Genomic DNA, 24927 nt, shown 5'->3' on the forward strand with positions numbered 1-24927 from the left:
AGCCAAGGAGTTGAGCATCAGTGATATCACAAGAGGGGTTGAAGACTTCTTCTTGATTCGAATTGGTTCACCTTCATCTGTTTCTTCCCTTCCTTGACCAGGTATCCCACTCTTGCTAATTTCGACTCTCGCTTTCAGTAACTGAGGCAACCGATCAACATTGCCAGTTTCCAACATTGGTGCATCGGTGGCCGGTTCCATAGATCATCAGCAATGGCCTTTCCCTATCAACACTCCCAACCAACCACATCATCAAACATCTCAAACTCCTGCTGCACCACTCCTTCATACTGGCTAGCATCTGTCCCTTTCCCTGATGGTCTTCAAAATCGGCATGACTAGAGGCAAGCGATCTAGAGTGCTGCCATGATTGCATTGTTTGCACTCTTTGAAGACTCCACATTATGCGAACTGTCCTCCATAGATATTGATCTCTTGAGACTAAGTCATAACATTTCCACTTGTCTGCTTTGACTCTTTAAAATCTGTTAGAATTGAGAGATCATCTGAGAGAGCCCATTGCAGGGACTTCCTTAACACTTGCAAAACCTCCCTTCCTTTGCCAACTTCAGTGGTCAAATCAGATATAGCAGTTCAGTGTTCAGACACTTGCTGGCCAGTGTATCCAGACTGCACCTCAACCGATGTCTCAGATGTAATAGGAGTGAGATCGACCTGGGGCGCTGCAATCTTGGTGATCTCAGACATCACCTTTTCAATCAAATTGTTCTCACTGGCAGCCAAAGTTTCTTCGATCTTTAGACCCCTGAAGAGGCCAACTGACTGCCAAGCTCTGTCACATCTAGGCCAGGTTTGTTACACAAATCTTGCACCTGCCTTTCCAGATTCTTAATATCAACCTCTGATGATCTGACAGTACTATTCAGCAGGTGGATATTGAAGATGTGACTCCAGATTGAGTCAGTGCGAATGCCTCCCTTAAAGATGTTGCCAGTTGATTGGAGGATTCCACTAACTCGTTCAGCTTGCCAACACCAGTCCTCATTGGCAGAGAACTTGTTGATCCCCAGGTCAACCACTTTAATATTTTGCAAATGATCCTTGTGGTACCTGGAGAGGGACTTGGTGTTCTTATCGAGTGTCTTTTGAATCTCTTCCACCCTCGCGAGAAGGTTCGAGAGATCGGCTTGAAAAGACACAAATTGGCTTTCCAATGACTGAGGAGAAGGTGTCCTGGACCAGCCGAAAAAGCTACAGGTGCAACTGGACGGGTATGACAATATTTGGTTCTCCAGTTGCAGTAGCATCAGTTGATAGAAGAGGAGGGGTTGTAGAAATGAAGGGAAGAGATTCAATGTGTCGTTCATGCTGAGAGTGCTCAGGTGTGAACGACGGCGACGGTGGGGTTAGGATGTGTCTATTTCTAGACACACCCATAGAGGAAGGTAGTTGGTGAGAGGCAATATTGGAGGTATATCTAAGCTTTGTACATTTATTGGGGAAACTGAAAATATGTGATTCTTGGGGTTGACCAAGGAGAGAAGGGAGCTGATCAAGTACAGTGCATCAGCCATCTCCTGGTCAGATTCCGTCTCAGATGAGTCCGAAGACTCAAGCTGAAACTCACCCTCATTTATGCCAAGATCCATAAATGTTGGGGGTGGTGAACAAGTTGTTCAGACTCCTGATGACCAGTTTGAGTTGCCTCAATGGTATCATCAGTTCTAGGATCCGTTGCCGAAGCATCTTCTCCCTGGACAGAGGTGACTGGTGCCTCAACCACAACTGCTCTATCCTCAGTTGCAATATCACGGCAGCGGCTTTAGAGACCACTGTCACAGATTGTGACTGGTCAGGTGCAGCAAGTCCAGATCTTGATCTCCTTCTGCTTTTAGAAGATCTTCTTGCTTTAGGAATCGCCTGGACTCCCGCTTCTGCCACAGTTACCGCTCTAGTAGACGAACCGGTGGGTCCCTCATTATTTTGAGGCCCGCCCAGTTGCCTTTCTGACTCACCAGATTGTGATGCATCAGTTTTAGAGAATGTAAAGATCATTCTCGAGGACATCTGGACTTCATCAGAAGTAGACACCAGGTTGTCCAGATTCCTCAAAGTTCTGGCACAGAGAACAAGGATTGTGTTGTTGTACTCTTCTCTGCCCAGAATCTGAATGAAACAAAGGGACAGGAATCTTGAAAGGGGACACAAGGACCCCTGTTGCCCTTCAGCTTGAACACCAGGCTTCTGAACAAAATACCTGCAAAGTCCACCCTCAGTCCATTCCAGAGGCAGTAAGCCATCCCGCCTGGAAGGAGTTTATCTGGTCCAAGCCACCAGAACTCCCTCCCAAACTCTCCACCAAGTGGACCATAAAGAACTTCCAGGATGGTGAAAGCCCTTTCATTGTAATGGACCCCTTGGTCTTCAAAACACCCCCTCTCCATCTCCCTTATTTCCCATATCAAGGAAGACCTGGCGGAAATTTATGTTGGAGGAAATCACCACTGGATTTTCATTATGTCTCCAGTAATTGAGGTTAACGGCTTCCCTCAATGTTTCAGTGGTGATGGTACACGGGACTGACCCATCCTTTAGAGAAAAGGAGATGGATGAGCAGTCCTCAGAAAGAGAGGCAGTGTACCAGAATTCACACAAGTAGTCATGAAATAGCTTGTGTGGATTCAAAGAGAAGGCATCGCTGAGGGGAGAAATCCGAAGAAAGGATTGGATTCTCCCTATAAGAGAGTCAGCGGCCTGGAGCCCTAGGAGAGTCAGTGGCACGAATAACATTTTGTGATGGATTGTACTCAGCAGTGAGTAGATTCACATCACGAAAACGAGAGAAAGGGATCTCGAATTGTGAATGATTGGAAGAGTAAATGGAAGGAATTTTGAGAGAAGTAAATGAGACGGATATTTGGTGGGGGTATATATAGGCAGTAAAATATTGCCAAGATATATACGAAAAGATATTTTTAGTCCCCAAAGTTTGAAATAATTTGTAAAAAGTTATTTTCCAAAATTTTGAGAATTCAAAAATATTTAATATCTCCCATCAAGCATTTAATGCTACAACGGCTGGTATTCCCACTCACCCACTAACTTCACCAATACCCATAAAAAGTGTAGTACATATCAGCACAAGTGATGACACGTAAGACATGTCAGGTGACGTTCGTGAGTGCGAGGTTAGCACTCGAGTAACATTACGTGTCACAAGTATCCACCAAGTAAAACATAACGTTATGAAATCTGGCTGACCACCATTTTGAGATAAGACCAAACTAGCAACTGGAAAATTTAGATGCCAGTTTCAACTGATGACTTTCAGTTGCATTTTTCAATAAAAGCATTTTTATTTGAAAAAATATTTTGAGTCTTTTTCCCTAAAAATGTGATCCATTTGATCAATGACTAGTCTTCGAGTACATCAAGGCGTTCAATCTCCAACCAATCAAGGATCACCTGGACCATCCTCAACTGAAGGGCCTCTCCAGTTTAATAAGGATTTAACATACCAGTTCACTGATGAGATGTTTAAAAGTTTTCTCATCAAGAGGTTTTGTAAAAACATCAGCTAACTGTTTATCAGAGGGAATGAAATGTATTTCAATATCTCCTTTCATAACATGATCACGAATGAAGTGATACCTGATATCAATATGCTTTGTCTTTGAGTGCATCACTGGGTTGTGAGATATAGCAATTGCACTGGTGTTGTCACTAAAGATTGGGGTTCTTGTGAATTTCATACCATAATCAAGTAACTGGTTTTTGATCCAGAGAATCTGGGCACAGCAACTGGCCGCAGAAATGTATTCTGCCTCAGCAGTAGACATTGAGACTGAAGTCTGCTTCTTACTGGTCCAACTCACCAGTTTTCCCCCTAGGAAGTGACATCCACCAGTTGTGGATTTTCTATCAATCTTACAACCTGCATGATCTGAATCTGAATAACCCATTAGATCTAACCCTGAGCCTTTGGGATACCAAAGACCAAGGCTAGGGCACCCTTTCAGGTACCTGAAGATGCGTTTAACAGCATGCAAGTGTGATTCTTTTGGATTTGCCTGAAATCTGGCACATAAACATGTTGCAAACATGATATCTGGTCGACTGGCAGTTAAATACATCAGTGAACCAACCATTCCACGATATTCTTTTTGGTCCACTGGTTTTCCATTTGGGTCAGAGTCCAAATTTAATGGAGCTGAGATAGGTGTGGTTTTTGATGGGATTGAATCAAATTTGTATTTTCTTAACAAATCTTTGACATATTTTTCTTGGTTAATAAAAATACCATCCATGGTTTGTTTAATTTGTAAACCTAAGAAAAATGTTAATTCACCCATTAAACTCATCTCATATTCTTGAGACATAATTTTCGAAAACCTTTACACATTCCATCATCAGTTGACCCAAATATAATATCATCAACATAAATTTGTACCAGCAAGATATTACCTTTTTCTTTCAAGATGAACAAGGTATTATCTATTGCACCTCTTTGAAAACCATTTTTGAGAAGATGTTTAGTTAGGGTATCATACCAGGCTCTAGGGGCTTGTCGAAGACCATACAAAGCTTTGTTCAGTCTATATACCCAATGTGGATGCTTTTCATTTATGAAGCCTGGAGTCTGCGTAACATACACTTCTTCTTCCAATGTGCCATTTAGAAACACTTTTTACATCCATCTGGAAGACCTTGAATTGCAAGTGAGCAACATAAGCCAAGAAAATTCTGATGGCTTCAAGTCTTGCAACTGGAGCAAAAGTTTCATCGAAATCAACTCCTTCTGCTTGACAATAACCCTTGGCAACCAATCTAGCTTTGTTCCTGATAACATTGCCATCTTCATCCATCTTGTTCCGGTAGACCCAGCTTGTTCCAATGGGTTCTCTCTTTAACCCTGGAGGACAAGGAACAAGCTCCCAAACGTTGTTCCTTTCGAACTGGTTGAGTTCTTCTTGCAAAGCTTCAACCCAACTTGGATCTGCCATAGCCTCGTCAATCTTCTTCGGTTCAATCAGTGATAAGAAGGTGACGTTCAAGCATTGATCACTTGTGGCTCTTCTAGTCTGAACCCCACTATCTGGATTGCCAATAATCTGCTCAATGGGATGAGGAGCAGTCCATTTAGTGTATTGACTAGGTTGGTAAATTACAACATCAGTGCAAGACACCTGATGATCTCCAGCAGATGCAGCAACTGGAGGAGGATCAGTCCAAACTACTTCAACTTCATCATCAGTGTCAACTGAAGAGTTAACACGATTATCTTCAAACAAAGGTATATCTTGAAGAACTGGAGAAACTTGAACTGGTTCTGATGTTGTTGTGGCGCGTACATCAGATCCAATTACCAGTTTTTCAGGTAGGTTAAAACTGATAGAAGGATAAAATGAGGTGTCACTGAAGTTCTTCTTTTCCTTAACTGGTTCTAAGACTTGATGTCTGGAAACATTTTCTGGTGTACTATCTGATTGATGAACCATATCAGATACACCAAAATCAACTGGGACAACTGAAGATAAATCAAGGGTTGATCTTTTGTTGATTGCTTCATTTGATTCATCGAATGTGACATGAATTGTCTCATGTACCTTTTGGAGTCTATAATTATAAACTCTATATGCTTTTCTAATATCTGAATACCCCACAAAGACACCTTCGTCAGCTTTTGCATCAAATTTTCCCAACTGACTGGAATCGTTTAAAATGTAAACTGGACAACCAAATACATGGAAATATCCAATATTTGGTTTACGATTCCTGAGGACTTCATAGGCAGTCTTCCTGTGTCTCTTGACATAAACTGACCGGTTTTGGGTGTGACATGTAGTTGCCACAACTTCAGCCCAAAAACAGGTGGGAAGACCAGATTCAGATAACATACTTCTGGCAGCTTCAATCAATGTGCGATTCTTCCTTTCAACCACACCATTTTGTTCTGGAGAACGAGCTGACGAAAAGTTTTGAGAAATGCCAGTGTCAGTGCAAAATATTTCCAATTCTTTATTCATGAATTCTGTACCGTTATCACTTCGCAACTGACACACTTTCTTGGTATACTTGAGCTCAATTCGCTTGATGAGAGAGATAATTTCTCCAGGTGCATCACTCTTTGATCTGATAAATATCACCTAACAAAATCTGGTGTATTCATCGACCACAACTAAAGTGTATCTCTTACCAGCTTTAGTTTGAACATTCACTGGACCAAAAAGATCCATATGAAGCATGTGAAGAGGTTCAGTGATACTGAAATTCTGCCTGGTCTTGAAACTGGCTCTTTTCTTTTTGCCCATTTCACACCCTGGACATGGGTTCTCCCTTTTAAAGGAAAACAAAGGTATCCCATCAACCAGTTGCTTTCTTGACAACTTGTTAATAATTTTGAAGTTAAGATGGGATAACCTTTTATGCCACAGCCAGTTGGTGTCCTCATCAGCCTTGACATAGAAACAATGCTCTTTTGGAGCAGGCTCCATGTTCATGATGTACACATTCCCTTTTCTTGGTGCAATCATGACTACCTTCTAATCCTTGTTAAAAACAGTGCCTTGAGCAATGTCGAACAGTACCCTATATCCATCATCACAAAGTTGACTGACACTTATCAGGTTATATTTCAAACCATTGACAAATGCAACCTTAGTGAACTGAATCTGCCCATTGTCAACAACACCATATCTTTCGGTTTTCCCACTTCCATCATTACCAAATGTCACCGCTGGTCCATCGCAGACAGTGAACTCTTCCAGCAAGGGCTTATATCGGTCATAGTCCGGCCAGCTGCGCTGTCCAGATACCAGATATTCTTCTTTCGATCGCCCTGCACACCCAAGTAAGTGATCAGTTATTTTTGTGAACCCATCTTTTCTTAATGGGTCCACTGGACTTCTTTAGAGAAGTCCCAGATGCTTGACTGGGTGTTGAACTGAATGAAGAAACTGGAGGGTTCTCTCTAGTTTCTAGAGTAAAAACAATTGGTTTTAGTGGTACATTGACCTCCTTTTTCTTTTCGATATTTTCTCCTTTCTGAGCTGATTGTTTTATCTTTTGTTTTTGAGGAGGGGTTTTGACATTTTGTTTTTCAATAGAGGAGGATGCACCTCCTTCCAAATTTTTAATTCTGGCAGTACAACTTTGTACCTGCCTTGACAAATTTTGGAGTTGATTCTCCATTTTTAACAAAATGTTCTTTTCATCAGGCTGCTGGCCTATGGACTTGGGCTCAGCGGGGGTTTTAGTCTTTAGAGTTGAGGACTCATTTGACTTATGAGGTAAAGGATTGTCACCAGATTCCTTTTTAACTGAAGCTTTAACCTTCTTAGCTCCAATTTTAACCTCAACAGGGTTAGTCTTAGTGGATTCAGATTTGACAGTGCCAGAGGAATCATAAGGTGTTTCAACTCTAACAGATTCTGGCAATTGGTGAATTGTGGGTAAAACAACTGCCATCTGAAGATCACCAGATTTCCAGGCAGTTTTTTGAGCATCAATGGTTTTAGAAAAAGCGTCATAATTTTTACCAGATGCTTGTACCCAAGAATTGATAACCATATGTTCCTTTTCAAGATCAAATTTCAGTTTTTGGTTATCTCTTTCCAATGCCTCGTTTTTCAAATCTGACTCTTTAAGAGCCAACTGGACACTTTGCAAATCATTTATTTGACTTTTCATGTTGTTAAATTCAACCAAAACTGTTTCTAAGTATCTTTCACAGTCAGTTCTTATGGTTTCAACAAATAACAAGTCATCATTTAATGATTCAGCAATATGCAGTTTCAATTCTGAATCAATTTCGACATCAAAGTCCCTTACCTTCTTTAAAATGATGTCAACCCATCTTCCTGACACAACATCATTTTTCACCACTGGTTGTTGACTCTCCAATGCCATGAAACACACATCTCTAATCTCTTCTTCATCATCAGATGAATCATCAGAGAGTTCCCATTTCCCTTCAGTTTGAGCCATCATGCACTTGTTCTTTTCTTTCTCATTATTTTGTTCAAGAGACATGAGAGCAATCTGGGCCTTAAGTTCTTGTATTTGGCCTTATAATCATCAGTTTTAACAAAGTTTGGGACAATAGGACCAGTTTGGTTGTTCATCTGACTAGATCTGCATTCCTTCATGAAATGGCCTTTCTTACCACATTTATAGCAGGTAAGATTAGCCTTATCCATGGAGATTGAATTGGAAGCATTATTGGACCCATTAAATCGATTAGATTTATGCTTAAACCTATTAAAGGTTTTAGCAATCATGGCTACCAGATCATCATCGTCAGTTTCCTCACAACCATCACTGAGATTAGTGGTTAGGCCAGAGTTCAAAAAGTTGTTTAACATTTCCTTCATAGAATGTGACTGGACATTCTCAGTAGACATTAAAGCAGCACAAGGTTGCCCAGAAAAGTTGGCAGCCTTGGAACTCTGAGCATGGTTTAAAGCATCTTGCTCAGCCAGTAATCTTGCAGCATCATTATCTTCAGTGAATCTGAAGGCTCCATAAAGGGAGGCAAGAGTATGGCTATGCAAGGTCTTTCCTTGTCTTAAGACAAGAACCATGTGTGCCCATTTGGATGGCAAAACATCACAGAATTTTTCAAGAAGAATATCCTTATCCTTCTCCACTCCCAAGCCTCTAAGTTGATTAATTAGGCCAGTAAATCTGGTATAAGTACCAGTCAAACTTTCATTGGGAAGAGCAAAGAAGGATTCATACTTCTTGTTGAGAGCAACCTTTCTAGTGACAATGGTGTCAGTTCCTCCTTCAAACTGGAGAACTAATTCATCCCACATAGATTTTGCACTAGAAAATAGCACAAGGGTAGGAATTAGTTCCTCAGGTATAGCAGAAAGAATCATTTTTTTCAGTTTGGTATCAAGATCAACCAATCTGCGATCCTCATCTGACCAATGTTCCTCAGATTTCTCCCTGGTGCCTCTTCTCCCAGTGGGATCGAGAAGAGGGCTAACACCACTGGACATGGGTATATATGGTCCATCCTTAAGGATTTTCAACATATACCTCTCTATCCCACCAAAATGCAAGAGCATTCTAGCCTTCCATGTACCAAATGTCTCACCATTCCCATCGAATTTGGGAACAAGAGAGTTGAAGTAATGTACATGAACGTGGTTAGCTCCAGGAGTTGGAGGAGGAGGAGGAGGGTTAGTATTTAAAGGAGTAGCAATATTAGGATTAGATTCATTAGGACCAGAACCATTCTCACCTTCAGCAGCCATCGAAGCAGACCTAGGTTATAGAATTGAGACAATTCAACCTGCCTGCTCTGATACCACTTGTAAGTCCCAACTATTACTAGATGGGTGCTGAAGACACCTCTATGTCAATGGTGAGAGAACTTTGCAACACGATCAATTAATCTGGATGTGACCAGTTTAGATTGATCGTGTACCAGGTTAACTGGAGTTAATGTATAAAGGTGACAAAATATGTAAATTAACACACTGCAGTAATATAAGTGACAAGTATGTAAACTGGTGAGACAATATGTAATTTTCAAGTGTATTTTATTTATTACTTGTTTAAATAAAATACAAGGTTGTTGCGGAACCAAGATAATACATGAATATAAATATTCTAACAACCCATGAATTACAATTGATCTAAACTTGGAAATTCTCCTAAACAATCCAAACACTTAGAGTTGTGAAATATTCCTTTTTTCGATTGAGAGAATATTGCACAAGTTCACCGATATTGCAGAATATATGTATTTGCAAAGTTCTTCTACTCTTCTTGTGCAAGGACCTTTATTTATAGTCGAAGATTGAGCATGGGGATCTCAACTTCGACGTACAAATATGGTTGACAGCACACAAAAGTATTGTTTAAATAATCCTTTGTGTGTGTCAATATCATTGTCCGGTTAAAAGGATGTAGAGTAAAAAGGTCCTCCTCGTAATCAGTGTAAAGCTTTGTAAGAGCATTTACACTGGAGGATTCTCCAGTTGATTAATCTGGTAGATTGTCAACTGGGCTTCGCTGCCATTGCCAATCTCTATCTTCCATTTGTTGTCTTTGACTTCAACTGGAAGGTCTTCAGATTCTAGTCTGCTGATCTCAACTGGAGGAAGTCATCAGTTGCTAAACCTGTACAATGCAACTGGACTTCTAATATTTCGGACAATTCCTCATGCTCTCCAGATGTCACTAGAGAGTTCCAGTTTAGCTTAAACTGGACCTAACAGATATTCTTAATAAAAAGCTCCAAGAAGCTAAACCAAACAGTCTTGAACTCGAAAGAAAGATTTCCGACTTAAATCACACTTGTTTTCTAAAAGGCGTTGAGATTGAAAATCTTGAAAAACAAGTTGAGGAATTTAAAAAGAATATACTTTTCTATCAAGAGAAGTTATATAAAGTTGAACAAAACCCTCTCTTGGATTTCATTTCCTATTTTAACAAGTAAAAAATTGACAAAACGGATCTTCTTATCGGGTTGGGATTTGAGAATATCACTCCATTACAAAAAGCCAAAGAGGAAATTGAACCTTTGTATGATGAAAAATTTCTTCGACTTGGTATGGTACAACAATTTATTCGTCCATTGGATGACGAATTTGAGACTGATGAAGTTGAGAGAATACCTAAAGATGAATTTTTGGTTAATTATGATGCTATAAATGCTTCGTACAAATCTAAAGAATCTTCAATTTTTAAATTGGAAGAAATAGCATCAAATTTTCAAAATCAAGAGTCCGTCGGTAATTCACCTAAACCAACAAAAATGTATGTTCCAACCACAATTTTGGAAAAACAAATAGAAGGTTTACAACAAAAGGTGGAATCTCAACAAAAAGTTATTAATCACCTAAAGTCTCAAAGTCCAAATCCAGAGGATGAATTTATTGTTGTTGATACTAAGAAAGTTTGTGTGAATGTTTCTACACAAACTGACCTAAGTTCTTTAGTAGACCATTCTACCCAGACTACTTGTATTTCATCTACCAATACCTCCATTCAGACCTTGACTGATTCTCTTGAGTGTACTTTTCAAAATGCTGCTACATTTATAGCTGATGATTATGTGCCATCTGATTTATCCGATGAAGAACTTGCGCATAGTTTAGTTTTGATATGGTACTTCTAAAGGTTTTTCACATGTGATACTATTGATGAGTTAGTTGTTCACCCTAAGCTTAGTACTAGTATAGGTGTTGATACTTCTACTCAAATTTCTTGTGAGACCAAAGATGTGTCAGTTCAAATTGACCTAATTTCTGAGACTACCCATGATGTGAAGTTGGACCCCAAGATTCCTGATTTTTCAAAAATTTCAAATGAAGAATTTAAAACTAATCAACCTTCATTGAAATCTTTCACTAAAGCTGATTTTGATAAATTCATGGAGGGAGAATATGTTTTTGATTCAGAAACTGAGAAAAAGATTGAATCTACCAAAATAAAAGTTGAAACAAAAGTGGAATCTCAAAATCTTTTGTCCAAAGCTCCAACTTCATATTATTCAAAGAAACGAGTTAAGACCAAACTCGTCAAGACTGAACCAAAGACAGTTAAGATAGAAACAAAGACTCCTACCCCGGTGAAACATGTCAAAAAGAAACAAGCTGAGACCACTCCGAGAACAAAGTACACCAAAGTGAAACTTTCAAAAGACAATCCTAATGTTTCTTCATCTAACTCTCAATCTAGTTTTTAACCTAAGGTATCTAAGTCTAGCTCAGTATTGCTAACTAGGGATATATCTAATGGTGCAACTAGATATAGGGATAGATATGGATGGTTTTCTCATGATAAACCAAAGAAACAAGAAGTTTCCTCACCTCCAAAAGACTCTAAAAAGATGAAAGTGTTCAAAACTCCTTGTTCTAATCTTCTCAGTGTCAATTCAACAGGTGGAAAGAGCCTAATTAGTGATACTAAATGGGTAGCTAAGTCATTAGTACCTAAGTGCACTAATGTTGAGAAAAAGAAGAAAATGCGAAGGAGAAAGGCTGGTAGTAAGAAGAAGAATGCTTCTATTACTTCAAACAAGTCATCTTTTAAGTCATCTTTGTTAGACAATGTTAATGGTGCTAAGGCAAGGCATTGTGTGTTTGTAAACAATGTTAATTCCTGTTCTCGTGTGATTGGTTTGAATGCTTGTAGACATGTTACTTTTAATTCATGTGTGAATGTTCGTACTTTTTATCCAAATGTGCTTATTGATGATGTGCTTGTTAATGCTTATGTTGATTCTAAAGCATGTTTGAATGCAATTCCTAAGTTAGATACCATGCCTGTGTTAACTAACCACAAAGGACCCGTCTTCAAGTGGGTACTTAAAGTCGGTTAAATTTCTTTGATTGCAGGAAATAACCATCTATGTTTGGATACTCGATTCCGGGTGTTCAAAACACATGAATGGAAATAAAGCATTGCTCAAGAACTTTATCAAACAATTCATGGGAACGGTTCGATTTGGAAACAACAATTTCGCTCCTATCTTAGGTTATGGAGACATTGAACACAATGGAATTGTCATTAAGAAAGTTCACTATGTTGAAGGGTTAAGTCATAACTTGTTCAGTGTTGGACAATTCTGTGACAACAATCTTCAAGTTCTTTTTCGACAATCTCTTTGCAATGTTCAAACTCTAGATGGAGTTGATATTCTTTTTGGTGACCGCGATGATAATCTTTTTACCGTCAATCTTGATGATAACCAACCAACCGATAATATTTGTCTCATTTCAAAGGCTAAATCAAAGAGTTCTTGGTTATGGCATAGAAGGCTTTCTCATCTGAATTTCCAAACAATCAATACTTTGGTCAACTAGCATCTTGTTGATGGCTTGCCTGACTATAAGTATGAAAGTGAGCATGTTTGTCCTTCTTGTGTTGTTGGGAAGATTAAGCAAGCTTCTCATAAAGCGAAGAAATCTCCAAATTCTTTAGCACCTCTTCATTTGCTTCACATGGATCTTTGTGGACCGATGAAAGTACAAAGCCGAAATGTGAAAAGATACATCTTGGTTATTGTTGATGATTACTCAAGATATATTTGGGTCAAGTTTCTTGCATCAAAAGATGAAACAACTCAGATTTTGATTGATTTCATCACTTCTACTCAAGTAAATCTTCAACTTCCAGTTCGTTATATCCGTTCGGATAATGGAACTGTGTTCAAGAATGCCGTCTTTGATGAGTTTTGTAAATCTAAAGGCATTACTCACCAATTTTCAGAGATTCATACCCCACAACAAAACGGTGTCGTTGAAAGGAGAAATCGAACGCTAGTGGAAGCAGCAAGGACAATGCTTGCTTATTCCAAGTTGCCATCCAATATGTGGGCTGAAGCTGTTGACACTGCTTCTCATAATCAGAATCGGTCTATCATCAATCAGCGTTTCGAGAAGACTCCTTTTGAGGTTGTTAACAAAAGAAAACCCAACATCAACTATTTTCACATATTTGGGTGTGTTTGTTACACTTTGAATGATCGGGAGAACCTTGGAAAATTCAAGAAGAAAGGTGATGAAGGTTACTTTGTTGGTTATTCCAAGACATCAATTGCCTATCGAATCTACAATCGCCGAACAAACACAATTCAAGAAACAATGAATGTTTGGTTTGATGAGATGTCAGGCATGATTTTTGAGCAAGAAAGGTTGCGACCAACAAGTAATGATCCAAGTGCTTCAAGTACTTCAAAAAGGACTTCTACTTTAGCATCTAAATTCAAGAAGTTTTCAACGCCAACAAGTGATGAATTAGATATTCTTTTTGAAGAATTCTACAATTCCAAACCGATTCATGATGAAGAACCTCAAGTCATCGTTGAACCAATTCCAAACAATGATCCAGTTTCTGACAACAATCATGAATCATCATCAAGTTCTTCTAAGCAAGGTGCTACATCTTCTAGTAGTAGTTCTTCATCCTCTGCTGATGATTCTTCTTCATCATCCTCTCCTGATAATTCTTCTCAAGTGAATGTTCAAGAAGAACCTACTCGCTTTACTCAGACAACAAATCCATTGAACACTCCAAATGTATATGTGCCACTTGACTTTGATCATCCATCCTATGAGGAAGCAGTTCTACCAAGCTATGATTCCATCTCTCAACAAAACTCAAGTTTTAATGATGATGATGTTGATATTCAACAACAAGATCCTCTTCCTCATGATCGCAAATGGTCACGTATGCTGAAAGATCATCCTACTGATCAAATAATTAGAGATGCACAAGCCGGAGTTACTACTCGTACTTCGGTAAACGAGTGTCTTGTTGCACTTTCTCTCAGCAACATCGAACCCAAAACTGTATCTGAAGCTCTTCATGATCTAGAGTGGGTTAAGGCTATGCAAGAAGAACTCGAAGAGTTTGAAAGACTGTAAAACTGTAATTTATTCGTGTTTTGATGCGGAAGTAAGATATTCAAGAATGGTGGAATGTGTGTGTTAGTGTGTGTTCTTGAGAGAGAAATGTGTGTGTGTGGAATGATCTGATTACATTCAATACGTAAAAATGTGTGGGAAATGAGTTATCAGATTACAAGAAAAGAAGGTTTGAGGGGTATTTATACTCTAAGGAAACTTACCAAAGCTCCCCCTCAACCTTACAATAAGTACATAAACATACATTGTTTTTAACTACAACTAAGCACTATTAATATTTCTAACATTCTCCCCCTTAGTGCTTGGTTGTAAGCTTGGTTGTCCATCATCTCTTCCTTTGATGTTTTCTCCTTATCCTTGCTCTCCTTTGCTTGTTCTTTCTCTTCTTATAACTTTGAGCAGCAGTTGATGTTGTAGGCTTGTCAATCTTTGAATTCCAGAAGGCTCTTTTCTTATAACTATTCCAAGTTAATCGTTTTGAATCTTAGTGAATCGTTTGGTAAATCTACGAATTAAGGTTAATTGTTTCTTCGTGTGATCTCCTACACGAACCACAAGCCTTGTGCATCTCCTTAGGTTGGTTAATTGCTCATTAATCGACGGAAGGCAATAGCAATCTAGTTATCTCAAGAGGATTCCGCACTCTTGACATAACGAATCACGTCTTATTACGATCCACGCAACAATAGGGTACCTTACAAGTGGTATCAGAGCCCTAAGGTTGATTACCAGAAGGTGTAAGATCGTTTGATTTGCTATTGATTACAAATTCGTTCGAAATTCGTGTTTTACCTTTAGTTCGTGTGTAACTTCACGCGACCTCGTGCTTACGTCAGCACGAGGTGATCCTTGCTTAGTGCCTACGTCAGCACTAACCAGACTTCGTGTCAACTTCGCGCCACGTCTGCACGAACTGATCTTCGTGCTTAGGAGTGTGACTTCGTGTGTCCTTCATGTCACGTGCTCCTCACGTGACTTCGTGTGTCCTTCGTGTCACGTGCTCCTTGCGTGACTTCGTGTTCTTCGTGTCACGTACTCCTCGTTGTTATTCATTTGATTTGTCACCAAAAGGTTCGAAATGACTACCATACGAGCTGCCACAAATTCACCAAATGCCCTACTTATCAGCCAGATGATCATGCACGATCATGAGGTTGGTCGGGGTAATACACCTCCAAAGCTTTTCCGTATGGAAAATTATTGGATGTGGAAGAGACGTTTTGAAGACTACATTCGTCTCACTGACATGGACATGTGGCTTGTAATAACTCAAGGTTTTGATTGGCCTTCATATGAGAAGAATGGAGTGATCGGTAGGTATACTTATGTTGATATGCCGATTGAAGAACGAAAAAGGTATGCAATTGAGGGAAAGGCCTTGTCCACTCTTACTATGGCCTTACCTCAAGATAGTGTACACTTGTTCAAAAAATACACTACTTCAAAGGATTTATGGGACGCTCTTGAAAGATATTGTGAGGGCGATGTACCCTTGAAGTAGAATCATATCAAACTTCTGAAGCGCCAGTATGAAGCCTTCAACGGACTGAAAGGAGAATCTCTTGATGAGATTATTATTCGATTCAGTCATTTGACTACTGAGTTGTCATTTTTTGAGGTTGTTTATCCTCAAACTGAGCTAGTTGATAAGTTTTTGGACTCATTACCTAAGACATGGACTGATTATGTTCATCAACTTCAAGATGATCAGGAATACAGTACATGGGACTTTGAAAAGGTAGTTTCCAAGCTAAAGAACAGAGACATGAAGAGAAGAATTAAAGATACTCACTCAGATTTCACTCAAGATCCATCATTATATCATGCTAAGTCTGTTCATTTAGCAAGTTCTAGCTTGGGGAATAATACATTTCTAAGTGGTGCAGAAGCTACACCAATAGTAGATGCTGAAGGTATTGCTGGATATGTTGCTTATGATAATGCACATACAAATGTCAAGAGCAATGTACAATCTTTTCACTCTATGCCAATGAGTATGAGTTCTGCAGAAGGTAGAATGAGTGTTTACTCAGCCTTTTGTAATGCTCATGAAGCGTTTATCGGAGGAAAGATTACATCCTGCAGTAATTGATGAGGATTACAATCAGATAGATCCTAATGATTTGGAAGAAATGGATCTACAGTGGCAGCTAGCTATGCTCACTATTAAGGTCAAAAGATTCACTCAGAAGACTGGGAGACCTATAGCTAATGGCACTAAAGGCTTTGACAAATCCATGGTGAAATGTTATAACTGCGATGGATTTGGTCACTTTGCAAGAGAGTGTCAACGACCTAAGAGGATTGATAATACCGTTGCTAGTCGTCAAAATTACAATCAAGGTGGTATTACTCCAAGTAATCAGAAAACTCAAGCAATGATTACATTTCCTGCTACTCCACAACACCCAGTTTCGTCACCATTTTCGGAGTCAAAGGCCGTTGTTGTTCAGAATCCGGATGGTACTTATCAATGGGATACACAATCCGATGATACCTCGAATCATGCCTACATGGTGGAATTATATGATGAGGTAGCTGCAACAATTGATTATGCTGTATACTCAAGTGAAGAAAGTGCATCTGAGATAGTTAAGCAGAATGTACGTAATGTTGCTGAGACTGTGAGATCTAAGAGTGAACCTATGACAGCAGTGAAAGCATCTGAAGAAAAGGAAGAGTCATCGAGTCCTGCTGATGACATTTCTATGAAGAGCATTGAAGTACAAATGAAGAACATCGTGATACCTGAAGGTATGACAACTGAAGACTTTGTTGCATACATGGCAGACTGCAAGGCTGCAGATCAGAAAGTGTCTTGTTCTTTGTTTTCTATAGTTGACGTTTGTAAAATGGTGTCAGATTTAAAACTTGACGTGCTTATTCTGAATAAATCTGTTATTAACTTAACTAGTCAAAACTCCATGTTCAAGAAAGAAAACGACTCTTTGTTTGCCAAAAATTCTAGTTTGGTAAAACAAGAAAGTCTTTATCAAGATAAGATTCGTGCATCTAATAAGGATATTCTTGCATTGAAAGAAAAATTAAAAGAGTCGGTCTTAATAGAAATAGTGGGAAATGAACAATATGCTCAACTAACTGAAGAATTTCTAAGAAGGAAAAGGAATTAGTTGATGCAAAGCTGGAAATAGTTAAGATTAATACAAGATTGGAACAAATTAGAGGATATGAGTTAATAAGATCAATGCAGTTGCAAACACCTATACCACGGGATTCAAAAGATAAAGGTGGTTTGGGTTTGGATTATAAAGAGGTTAGAGGTCCTTTTAATGATAATTATACAGAATCTCTAACGCAACTTTCTGAAAAGATAGAAATTGATGAAAGTGTTCCACCAGTCTCAGAAAACCAAATTGTTGATCTTAAATACTCTAAAAGGTCAATTGATAAGATAAAAGAGCTAAACAAGAAACATAAGCTTGGAAGTTCTTTTGTTAAACCAGTAAATCCTAAAAATGGAGTGTATGATGCTAGTGCTCCTATAGGATCACTAGAAGGGATGTGACACTGTTTTTACATCAAATGAAATTGATTTTGAAAAGATGGATCATGACAAGATTAATAAAGTATGGAATAAGGATGAATCTACGTCTAGTAAAGTCCCCTTAACTCCATGTACGACTCATAAGAATTCTCAAAAGAAGGTACATTTTTCCGATAAAAATGAGTCAACTGGTTTATCAAAAGAAGAGTCAGCCACAATTGAACTTAAGGAATGTTTAGGCATGACTCCAGCTGAGTTTGATGTTAAAGCTAAGAAAGCAAGAGCTAAAAAATCTTGTTTCTATTGTTATGAAGTAGGACATGTTTATAGTTGTCCAAATAGGAAACGAAGATGTCCAGAAAAGGGTATGTCCTCTGGAGGATCTAGTGACTCAGATATTGTTGCTCATGACAATAGATCTAAGACTCCAAAACGACAGGGACCCTCACAGAATACTACTTCTAGTAGTGTAAGTTCGAGTCGTTCTCGTACACCTCAAAGGAGTTATTCACCTAGGAAGATGGCTCAACAAAATCGATCACCTCCCTCTAGAATTAATAGTTCTTCTAAATTCTATGATCGACTAGGGAGTCAACCTAGATTTGGTACTCACTCACCAAGGAATTCACCTCCTAAGACTCATTTCACTTCACCTAAGAAACAGTCAATGACACCATCTTCATCCAAGGCTCCTTTACAGAGCAATGGATATTGGACCGAATTGATCATTAGAGATGAATTCGAAAAACCTAAACCTCAAAAGGTTTGGGTTCCCTTCAGAAACTAACCATCTTATTGACTGATGTGCAGGGAGAACCAAGGAAGCCTATCAGTCTTTGCTATGTTGACAGTGGATGCTCTCAGCACATGACAGGGGACAAGAATGTTATGTCCAATTATGAAGATGTAAATGGTTCATATGTTAGTTTCGCAGGTCTCAAGGGCGGCAACATCTCGGGCCAAGGTGATGTTGTCAATGGGAAGATTACGCTGGAGAAAGTCAATTATGTGGAACAGTTAGCACATAATTTATTAAGTGTTTCTCAGATTTGTGACAAGGGAAACAATGTCCATTTTACTGAGAAAGAAGCACTTATATTGAAACCGGGATATGTTATTCCTGAAGACTGATCCTGCTAAAAGCTCTTAGGAAGAGAGACATATATGGCCTTGTGTTAGGTGTTGATGATCCAAAGGACTCTTTTTGCTTGTTATCGAAAGCCAATGAATCTGAATCTTTACTATGGCATAGAAGAATGGGACATATCAATTTTCGAAAGATGAATGACATTGTCAAACATGGTTTGGTTGACGGCGTTCCCATGAAATGGTTTGGAATGGAAGACAAATGTGTACCTTGTCTGAAAGGTAAACAGCAAAGGTCTGCACATAAACCGAAACAAGAAAATTCTATTGCCAATCCTTTCGAGTTACTTCACATGGATTTATTTGGTCCAGTAAATGTAAGAAGTATCGGTGGGATGTACTACTGTTTGGTGGTTACTGATGATTACTCGTGATTCTCATGGGTATTCTTTCTTAAATCGAAAGATGAAACTCCACAGATTTTGATAAATTTCTTTGTCGAAACTGAAAATATTTATGGAGTTCGTGTTAAGAGAATCAGGAGTGACAACGGAACTGAGTTCAAGAATAATGTGATGGATGTCTTTTGTTTGTCAAAGGGAATCCAACATGAATACAGTTCTCCGTATGAACCACAACAGAATGGAGTTGCTGAAAGAAAGAATAGGACTCTAATCGAGACAGCCAGAACTATGCTTGCAGATTCAGGGCTTCCTACTATGTTTTGGGCGGAGGCAGTGAATACAGCTTGTAATATTTTAAATAGGGTTACTATAGTTAAGCTTCATAATAAGACATGTTATGAGCTTCTACATAAGAAGAAACCGAATTTACAGAATGTTGAACCATTTGGTGTACCGTGTACTTTCTTGAAATATCTACCTCAGTCAAAGTTTGATTCAAAGGTTGAAGAGGGATTTTTCATGGGTTATAAACCGGGAACATCAATTCGACGGGTTTACAACAAAAAGACCGGCAAAGTTGATTTGGGAACAAATGTCAAGATTGTCAGTCTTAAGCCCACTATTCATTCTGGAAGTGGCAAAAACTTCAATTACGATAGTGTGTTTAGTTCACTACATGGTCCTAATTCTTATTCAGATCCTGAGACAGTTTATGATGTGATTATTTTCAGAGATCACATGGATAATACTCCTACATCTCCGCCTACTCGAAATGTCGATACTACTCCAACCAAAGTTCAGTCTACTACTGTTGTTGATGAAAGTGGTAAGGACAAGAATAAGTCAACAGATTCAGATGATAGTGAACCCGAGAACACTACACCACTTACTTCGTCAAAGGTTACACTGCCTGATGATGATCCTATTTTTGAAAAAATCGGAAGATGATTTTAGCTCTCCTGAGTTTCAGATTAAAACAAATTTAGGAGAAAGTCTGAATGTTGATTCGGTTCCTCAATATCGAGTTAATAAGGATCATCCAGTTGAAAATATTCTTGGTAATGCTACAGAACCTGTTCGAACTAGAAATCAGTTGAATAAGGATCTGACTAGTTTGTTTTGCGAAGTGAAAGACACTGGATTGATAACTGAGTGTTTATATTCTGGTTTCATTTCACAAGTAGAACCTAAGAATGTTAAGGCAGCACTTCAAGATCCATGTTGGGTTGAAGCTATGTAAGAAGAATTAGCTCAATTTGAAAAACTTGGAGTTTGGGAGTTAGTAGATGTGCCTAGAGGTAATGAACCGATTGGAACTCGTTGGGTATATAAATGCAAACGAGATGATAAAGGGATTGTTACTAAAAATAAAACACGTTTGGTTGTTCAGGGGTTTGCACAACGAAAAGGATATGACTATAACGAAACTTTTGCACCAGTTGCTAGGATTGAAGCTATAAGGTTATTTTTAGCCTATGCAAGTTTCAAAGGTATAAAGGTGTATCAGTTAGACATTAAGAGTGCCTTCTTATACGGTGTAGTCAAAGAAGAAGTGTATGTTCACCAACCACCGGGGTTTGAAGATCCAAATTATCCAAGAAGAGCATATCATTTGGATAAGGCTCTTTATGGATTACATCAAGCACCTAGAGTATGGTATGACAAGTTGTCGACACATTTGTTGACAAATGGATTTACAAGAGGATCGATAGACAGCACATTGTTTATCAAGTGAAAGAAGCGAGGTTATCTAATTGTACAAGTTTACGTAGATGATATCATTTTTGGTTCATCTAATATAAAGATGTGCAAAGAGTTTGAAATGAGCATGAAAAATGAATTTGAAATGAGTGCTATGGGGGAATTACAATTTTTCCTCGGACTGCAAGTTGATCAAAAGAAAGATGGATTCTTTATTCACCAGTCTAAGTATGTCGATGACATCTTGGAGAGGTTTCAAATGTTAAAGTCCAAGACATATGGTACTCCTATTAAGCAAAATCATGGTTTAGGAGTTCTTGATCCGAAAGATGATCTTGTGGATGCAACTTATTATCGTGCTATTATCGCGCTAGATTTCAAGCTAGTCCGAAAGAGTCACATTTGACTGCAGCGAAACGTATTTTACGTTATCTTAAGGGAAACCAAGGGCTTGGTCTATGGTATCCAATGGGAGGAACGTTTCATTTTGTTGCATATACTGATTCGGACTTTGGCGGTTGTAACAATGACAGAAAGTCTACGACTGGAGGTTGTCAGCTGTTAGGAGGAAGATTAGTAATGCGGCAGTGCAAGAAGCAGACATATGTTGCTCAGTCTTCATGTGAGGCAGAGTATATGGCTGCTGGTAGCTGTTGTTCCCATGTATTGTGGATTCAGCAACAACTTCGTGACTACGGTATGGATTTTCTTGATACTCCTATTAGAACACACAATAAGTCAGCTATAGACATTACAAATAATCCTGTCATGCATAAGGTCACCAAGCATATTGATATTAGACATCATTTCTTGCGTGATTGTGCCCAAAAGAAGTTAATTCATTTGGAAAAGGTTATAACCGATGATAATTTAGCTGATTTGTATACCAAAACATTTGATAAGGCTCAATTTGAGAAGTTAATTCTTCTCAATGGGATGAAGAATGCTGATTCATATTAAATCTCTCAAAGAACTAATTCTGTAAGTTTGTGTCTGTAAATAGCTAGAGTCATAAAAATACAAAAAGAATTTTTAGTGTCATAAAAACCATAAAAATGTGAAAAATGAGAAAATGACAAAAATATAAAGAGATTTAAGTTAATGTTGTAAGAAGATTAGAAGTGAGGATACTTAGCTTTTAAGTGTGCTTAATCGTAATATAACTGCTTAGTTCAGTGATTACAATTTGGGATATATTGGTAGACACAAAGTAGCAAGGTTTCCTTAATCTGAACTTAATTTATACAATGTTCTTGTGGGAAACATATTCAGATATATGGCTGAGAATGCTTGCTTTTCAGTAATGAATTGATCTAGTCCTTAAATTTTATGAAAGATCTAGCATTACTATAGGATTTATTCAATGTATAGGCAAAAACCTCTACAACTCATGAGCATGAAAGTTAAATGTGATATTGTTTATGCAAATGAAATGAATGTGAATTAAGGGGCTAATGTGGTCTATGAGATTCGGACAAGTATGTCCTAGGGGTGTCTTTGTATACCTAGCCTACCTAAAGCTTCCAACTTGGGATAGGTTGTCAGAAAGTTCGCTACATGGGTCTCATAGAAAATCACGGGTTCTTTATAAATAATGAAATGCAAAAGCAAATAAGTTATATCACAAAGTAATTAAATTTTGTTATCTAAAAAGTATCTCATGATTTGTTTAAGGATGTTTTTGAATATATATTGAATATTTGTTATCATAGTGCTTGTATCGATTACGGAAGTATATCTGAATGTGGGTCACATAAGTTCGCAAACTATTCAGTGGCATATTAGGCTACTCGGGTTACATGGTGACTGTCCTTGGCCAGGGTATGTCGAAAGTGTCATAACTCAAAGGAAACTGGAAGTACCGAGTGTTTAAGAGGACAAATATACCGGTAATCGTGGTTGAGTCACTGTTCATAACTAATAATAAGAGAATTATTTCTCACTTGCAGACTTATGTAAATGCTAATCTGATCTAATCTGCAAAAACTTAGAATTTCTTGTACATATATAAAGTAGTTTAGTTTTTTATTTTATTTTTATTTTTATTTTATTTTATTTTTGTTCTAATAAGTGTCAGTTTGTGTGTCAAACTAGTTCTTGTTACACGAGAGATTTGATAAGCATTAAAAGTTGTAATTCTTAGTGAATTATATGAGTCTTGTTGCTTATGGTAAGTATGTCTAAAAGATGGATTTTCTAATTAATACATAAGTTGTTTAAATTTAGAAAATAAATGATTTTAAAAATTGAAAAGTCAAAGTTTTTTTTTTTTTAATGTGTTTCAAGTGAATTTTTGTAATTTCAATTGTTTTTGGTTGATAAGTATGCTTGACAAAGATTGGACTTGCCTTAGATCTTGTAATGATTGCTATGTTAAGATTTTGGTTGTTTTGCATATTTATGGTATTTTATTGTTTTTGATGCATTGATGAAGTTTGTTAAGTGTGCAAGCTACAGATAATAAACTCATTTTACAATGTAATTGGCATCAAAATTTCAGATTGTGATTGAAGGCAAAATTGTTCTCGCTTACTTATAGAATTGCATTGCGACGGACAATAAAAGGTGCTCAGAAATTACATGAACTGTGCTACAAGGATGGATTGCCTTGTATTTATTAACCTAAGACTTAGTGTGATAGGTTATAATTGTATTATCAAGATCACAACCTAAGATGTAATGTGATAGGTTGTTGATATGATATCTTGATGTATTTGTCATGCATTATACATTAAATATGTTTTGATGTAAGTTTGCATTTGTTCAAAGTTGAACATCAATGAAGAAATGATCGATTTTATGTCAAGATAATAATGTAAGATTTATTTGATACATTATTGTGATGACAAATTAGTACGGATGATTTATGATTGCATATTCGAGTAGATACAGGTTTTTAGTAACGAGTATCTACAGGTTTATGCTTCTGGAATTTTTTTAGTTTTCCTTAATAAGTTTTCTGGAAAATTGACAAAATTTGGCTAAGGAAAGCAATTTGTGTGAATTTAAAAACTGAAAATTCGACTTCGTTCGTGCTGACGTTAGCATGCATCGCGCTGACGTCATCACGAAGCCCACGAACTAAGTGTTCGGCCCGGCCCACGAAGCTCCGAATATAAGTATGCGTTTTAACCTTTCATTAATTACTTTTTAATCGAAAGATAACCCTAAATTACCACACGAACTTCGTCTCCTTCGTGCCACTATTCATCCGATTCTCTTTTCGATCGATTTCATCCTCTTTTCGTGTTTGTTACTTATATTTGTTGGTACTTTCACGATCTATTATTGATTATTGATGTTTTGACTATGAAATTTAACGATTTCATGTTGTTATAATGCCCAAATTTTGAATCCTCTTCGCGTGAACAGTAACTAGGACGAACCAAGAATTTGATCTTCATTTTTTGATGATTTGGACTTAAAATTGGATTAGTTGATGTTTGTACACCTTAAATCTAAAATAAGTTCATGTTAACATACTTAAAATCAAGATTAATTGAAGATACTATAATTCGGTCACTATTCACACGAAGAACATCAAGAACTCGAACCACTTCGTGTTCATCGAATTTGTTTTGATTGTTGATTTTCTGGGCATTTAATAAATGATGTGCATGAAAACAAGTCCAAGTTGATGATTTAACTTCATTGAATCGTCGAATGGAGGTGTTTATGCCTCGTGTTTCTGGGTTCACGAAGAACACTTCGTGCTGACGTCACACAAAGAGGTTTAGCTTTGTGATGATGTCACACGAAGGTGGTCGTGACACTTAGGAAATTTTTGTTTCTAACTTTTTTGTTTTCTTGTCGTTTTTGTCTGTTTTTGTGCAGGTATGGCAGGACAAGGTAATAATGCTCGCGTGTTCGTCAAGGAGCACAA

This window comes from Erigeron canadensis, chromosome 2 (assembly GCF_010389155.1).
Source record: "Erigeron canadensis isolate Cc75 chromosome 2, C_canadensis_v1, whole genome shotgun sequence".
In the NCBI taxonomy this organism is placed as follows: domain Eukaryota; kingdom Viridiplantae; phylum Streptophyta; class Magnoliopsida; order Asterales; family Asteraceae; genus Erigeron; species Erigeron canadensis.